The following is a 6,523-nucleotide window of genomic DNA, read 5'->3' as shown; positions in this document are numbered from 1 at the left end:
AGCTTAACATAACCATCATCATCTCAATGGCTCACTGGCATCACCTCTCAACCACTCCCTTTTGGCAATATGCCATGAGTCATCCCGACTCAGCTGTGGCCCTCAAAACATATATATATATACACACATATATAAAACAGGAGATAGAACACACCTGAGAACTGCTATTTCTCATTACTGTTGGGACAAGTTTTTGCTTAAAGGTGATGGAGTGGAGAAGGGAAGTCTAATGTGAGATGCTGGGTGAAAGCAGAGGGCTCTGGGACTCAAATGGATTGCAGAGGGGAGCCTCTTGCCTTGTGAAGCTCTGAGGGAAATGGCAGCTTTGGCTGAACTAGGAGTGGACATCTTCAGCATGAATAACAGACTTACCCTTCACAGTAGGGGCAGAAGCTTCTATAGGGAAGCTTCCAATGCAGTGGACATTGGCCAGAGGGAATCCAAGTAAAAGAAAGACTGGATTTGTCTCCTCATGGGAGGTACCCTCAGTGGCTCTCAGGAATAACAGGAGACTCTTTCCAAGTCCCAAGTGGGTGGGAGTGGTGTGTGAAGCACTCCTGTCCCACAGGAATTGTATTTGGGATGTTTGAGGTAGACACAGTGGGGCCTCAGCAGCACTGTTCAATGTGAGTTCCTGGCCCACTGAACGGCTAACCAGTCATGAGCAGTTCAGAGTCCCTAGATGGGATGGTTTTGTTCACCTTTCCTGCCTTTGGGAATCAGAGAGACCACTGTACAAATCCTGTCATTCTCCTATTGAAAGGGTAAAGTCTCTAAGCTGCAAAGCCTGAGTTAAAACGTAAAGGACCAGGTGTTGTTAAGTTTCTAAGCTACACTCAAAGCCTGAAATTCCTGTAGCTGTTAGGACAATTCCCGGGACTGCCCATTAGATAATCCCCCCTGACCACTTAGTTGTTTAACAACTTGGACCCAGTGCAGTTCAGCACGTAGGCACCTCAGGGCCTAAACCAATCAGTTTGAATGTATACCCTGCTTTAGGACTGACCTATCACCCCCGCCCAACCTGTTCCCGCCAATGAATGTGCTAATCATGTTTGAGAGTTGTTGTGACCTGTTCCCGCCAATGAATGTGCTAATCATGTTTGAGAGTTGTTGTTTGATTTTCCCGCGCCTCATGATGATTTGCTCTGATGTATGCAAAGCCCCAGCCCTCCCCAAAAAGTGTACTTACGCACTGCTTAACCCCTGCTCGGGGCTCTTGGCCGCTCTCCCTTCTTGAGTGAGCCCGGAGCCCCAGCGCGCTGGATCCTCAATAAACCCCCTTTTGCTGTTGCATGAGTCGGTCTCTTGGTGGTCTCTTCCGCCATCGTTCACCGGTCCCTTACACTATCATCATATGATTGGCAATATCTAAATTTAAATAATTCCTACTCTCTTCTAAAGTTCTCTTAGTTTCTACCTTGTTATTTTTCTTCCTATCACGGTCCATTTAAAAGTGAACAAAATGACTTATTTGCACAGCTCTCTTCCTCATCAGAGGGCAGAGGCTTATCTTATGGAAGTCTCTATCCCATCTTTACTCAAAATAGGTCCTCAGTACATAGACTCAGGTCTTAGAGATCTGGGTTTATATTTTAGTACTATGCTACTGACCCCTTTAAGACTCAGTTTCTTTACCCAAAAATGTTGACAATAATGTTTATGGCATGACTTGATTTAATAATTAAATGAAATAATGGCCATCATATGCCTGGCATACTATAAATTGATAATGATCACAAGTTATTACTAGTAACCAGAGTTTGTTGTGTTTAATATGGCTCAGAGGGAGAATCACTAAGGAATGTGGCTATGGCATTAGAAGAAATAAATGAATGCTTTTCAACTTATCCACCACTTCAAGAGCCTTCTATGTGTTAGTCACTGAGCTCAAAATCTGGAGATAGAGAGAGAAATAGCTAAATAGTCTGTACATTCAGGAACTCACAGTAGAGTGAGTTTATTTCCCTAAATTGGCATCTAACCAACACATGGTACATTAAGGAAGAAATATAATTGACTTTCTTATCAACACAACTAACAATTTATCGACCTGCAGTCTACCAGATCAGCATCATTATGTACCAAATGTCCAATGTTTAAGATGGATGCCAATTTTAATCTTTATTTGGGGAATAAACTAGTAATGCTGCCAAAAATATATTGATACTCTCAAAGCTCTGCCCTGACCTTTAATCCACTCAAAGCTTCCGTAGATATTGTACATTTAATTTTTAAATAAATTGTTTTAAAAATTATTCTCCATATGATTTTCTTGATAATTGTACTCTTTGAGCATTATTTAATAAAATGGTACTGTTGGCATTCATGAGAATTCTACACATTTATCTTATCTAAAAGAAAACAAAAGGACTTTACTCCCCCAATGAAACTGTTTATGGCTCCTGAAACTTTGATTTATTCACCATAAACTAACCATGCATTCTCTTATGATGATATGTAGTCCTTATTATCACCAGTATCTTAAAAGCATTCAATACCAGGATTGTGAAAATTAGTAAAATTAATTCAAGTTGTTTTGTTAAAAAAAAAAAAAAAACTATGGCAAACAACTAATTTTTAAAAAATAAATATCTTAAAATTTTATCATGGCATATGAAACATAGTACTCATCCCAATATTCCTTATATATTATTCTTATAAAAATGATCTTTTGCTCATGAGACAGACTGTGATTCCAACTTTATTCAGATGAAATTCTGAAGTTGTACTACCTTCCAAAAGGAAGGGTTTCCTTTAGGGCTGCTGTCACAATATTAGAAAGATCAATGTCAAATTGCCAAACTATTTCTCTATTAAGCTGCCATCCCCCCAAAAAGGCTTTATTTTCAGAAAAACTTTCCATTATTTTAGTCTGGATTTCTGACTCATGATGAGATAGTGGGCTGAACTAGTATGAGAATGCTGAGGGAGGAAGTTCATGTCTGCCTTCTTCCACACATGCACTGTGTTCCTAAACCAAGATATGGTCACTAGAGGTCTAAGGCCATGCAACTCCTTTGAATGCAGGGCAATGGGCATACTGAACTTCCCACAGAAGAGGCTCTAACTGGCTTTAAAAAGGTTGGCTAATAGGGGTTGGGGTTGTGGCTCAGTGGGAGAGCATTCACTTAGCAGGCATGGGTTCAATCCTCAGCACCACATAAAAATAAAGTATTGTGTACACCTACAACTAAAACATATTTTTTTAAAAAAAAAAGTCAATAGTTCTCAGCAGAATTGTTGCACTCATTTGGAAATGCATGGGAAGCATAGTGATAGCATAGGAACTGGGCAGGTGGGTTGAGGATGGGAAATGCTACTGGAATTCAAAGGGTGAGACAAGAGATGCTAAAATTTCTTGCTATGTATAATATCATTTCAAAAAACAAAGAACTGTCCAACCCTACAGTCACTTATATCCCCTTTTTTTGAGAAATGTATTTTGCCCCAATAGGAGTAAGGGGAACCTGGACTGGGTTTGTTGGAAGAGAAGGCTCTACAAAGATATAGTAGAACTTATCTTATTCTGGTGGGTTTGGGCAAGCATACTATTAGGAGATACTCCAGGCAATGCAAAGACTTGGTCTGTTTCATTTCTTCCTATTCTTTAGGAAGACAATGTTGGCAGACCTTCAAATGATATATTTGAAGGACACCAAAAGACCCATGGCATATGTGGAAATCTCCACTACAAGACTCATTTCTATTATTAAAATGTTGTATTTAAAAAGTTAAAATGCAATGAATTACCTAAAAGGCTAAAGCCACAACATACCATAGCATGAATTAGTTTACCAGATTAGCTCTCTGTCACTTTGGCAACTGGACTCTAGATCAGTTTAAATATATTATAACAGCAGTTAAAATAGATTATAAGCAACTGATTTTGATATGATCATAATAAAAGAAGGAACTGGAAGAAGATTGGGTGCCAACATGAGACATCAAAGCAGAAGAAATAACCTACACAACCCTGCCCATATTCTACTCATATTGTCATTGGTACAACTTTTCTAAAAAGAAATATTTCAAGGTCAAAATAACCTCATCCTTCTGAAGCAAGAAATATTATCTTTTGTAACTGCTCAGTTTCATTATGCTTTGCCTAATGAACACTCAATAAATCTTGACAGTTAAGGTCTCACAAAAATACTATATCTTAGGTTGGCTTGCCAGAAAACTATCAGATTCTAGGTTCAATAAAATACAAACCACACAATGGTTTGTTTTGTGTTTTAAGTTCACAGTACAGTTTTTATGAACATGAGCACACAAGTTGCTTTCTTTTGGCATGAGGAAAGCTTTCAGGTGCTTCACAGGAAATTGTACCTGGATAAAAATAAAGTGGACTTTAAACTCCACATCAGCACTTTGTATTTGAAAAGATTAGACCACATTCTCTCATTTTATATAGAACCACAAATTTTGAAATTTGAAATAAAGTAAATGAAAATAATTTTATTCAAACAATAAGTGACTATGAATTACACTGGAATTGGGAGTTTTTCTCATTTAATATGATAATAGTCCTAATAAAAAATGATTCTTAAAACTTTATAATACAAAGGTGAATTAGACATAGTATTTTATTTAACATATCTCAAATATTGAACTCTTAAAGAAGATGAAGAATTTTAGCTTCATGTTAAAACATGTTGATATATCTTATTATAAAACACAAAATGTACACTTGGAAGTCTTGGAAAAGTACTCTTGAATTCTGTACATATTAAAAAATTTATTGAGTGTGGAATATCAGCTTCATCAACCTCCACTCTCTTTTAAAATTTTTTAACTTTAAAAGCACGCCATTGGATCCAGGAATACATATATCCTATGTTGTGTCTTTTTGCAAATTGGAAAAAGATGCCTGGTTTTAGGGGCAGATAAAGCCTTCCCTATGAGATTCCACAAAGGAAATCAGGTCAGTTACCTTTATCACTCCCTTGGGAGTGATCCCTTGGGAAGTTGTTCTAAGACAGGAAGAAAAGATTCAGTAACAGTGAACATCCCACAAGAAAGCCTAGGGGCAAGTGGATTTTCTCCTTTCTCCAGAGAGGGGAAAGAGGACTTGAAGAGATACAGCTAAATTCTGCATCATATTGGTTCACCTGTCTCATTTTGATTTCTCACTGATATGAAAGGTTTTTTTATACTATGAATTTCCAAAATGATTTGAATTCCAAAGAGAATAGAATTTTCTCCATTTAAATTTGTGTATTTTCCCAGAAGCTGGCAATCTTCCTAGATTCTAAAAATCAAGATTAAATATCTCAGCAATAACTTCTGGATACCAGCCTTTGCCAACAGGATTTGTTTGTGACGCATCACCATATTTCACCCTATTATGAGATGGCATATTTCAGTCTCATTTTTAAGAGGAAAAGGCTGACAGGGATAATCACTTCTTTCCAGCAAAGCAACAAAATGTGTTTTGGCATGTTTTTGTTCTGAAATCCCTAAATTTTTGATGGCATATTAAACACAATGCAAGAAAAGCTATATGGGGGCAGGCGGTAAGTTTTAATTAAAAAACATTCTGAATCTGAAAGACTGATTATCTATTTTTTTTATAATCCAAAATCATTCTCTCTTATTTTATAACACCCAAATTTAAGTTTGGTTATGGTAGAGTTGGTAGACATCGTACCTATAAAGTATATTTCTAAGGTTCAGTTTGCAGGTTCAATGACTAATCAATGAAGGTTTTTCACATGATAGGTAGTCCTATGGTCTGGTGCATTCAGTTTACACCCTTCAAACCAGATAATCAGCAGAATTTTAAGAAATCATTAATCATTGCCTAAAATTCTTTCACTAGGAGACTGAGGATAAAGATTTTATTCCCGTGCATCCTAATTACTAATCTCCAGGATTAGAGAAATGACCATCCCGGATCAGCTTTCCTTTGAGACTTTTTCCAAATTCAGCACTTTTTGTTCTTCATATGTATTATTTCATTTATAATAACATAACTGTTTGCATGGGGAAGTAGTAAGGGGCAAAGTATTGTTATAATACTTTTTATAGCTGAGAAAACTTTGGCATATAAACAACAGTAAATTATTTGTCCTAGGACACTTAATAAATAACAAAGTAGCAACTCGAACTGAACTTTTCTGATCCAAAGTTAGAGCTGTCTTCCAACTCAAACTATTTCTACAGAGCAACAGTGACTTCTTTATGAAAACAGTGATTTGTTTGACCCTGAACATCAAGGATAGGTTAGGATTCTGGCAAGAGAAATATCCTCACTGCCAAGGTCTTAGAGACCATCACTTGCTCTCTCTGCTTGCTTCTGATTGTGTGGGAATTCAGAGAAGAGTGAAGAGAAGACAAACAAGAAGAGTGTGCTCTCTTTCTTGTCCCCTCCAACAGTTTCTTCCACCTGTTAGGGAGAAAATGAAATAGGTAAGAAGTTGAGAAACAGTGTCTAAGCAAGCTCCTTGGAGCAACTCTACAATTTTTGCTTTTACCTGCAGCTACTAGCAGATGCCAAATTTGTTTGAGGAAACTAAAT

This window comes from Marmota monax, unplaced genomic scaffold (assembly GCF_021218885.2).
Source record: "Marmota monax isolate L192 unplaced genomic scaffold, Marmota_monax_Labrador192_F-V1.1 WCK01_AAM20220418_F8-fsc00007, whole genome shotgun sequence".
In the NCBI taxonomy this organism is placed as follows: domain Eukaryota; kingdom Metazoa; phylum Chordata; class Mammalia; order Rodentia; family Sciuridae; genus Marmota; species Marmota monax.
Note: the sequence above shows the minus strand (reverse complement) of the source record.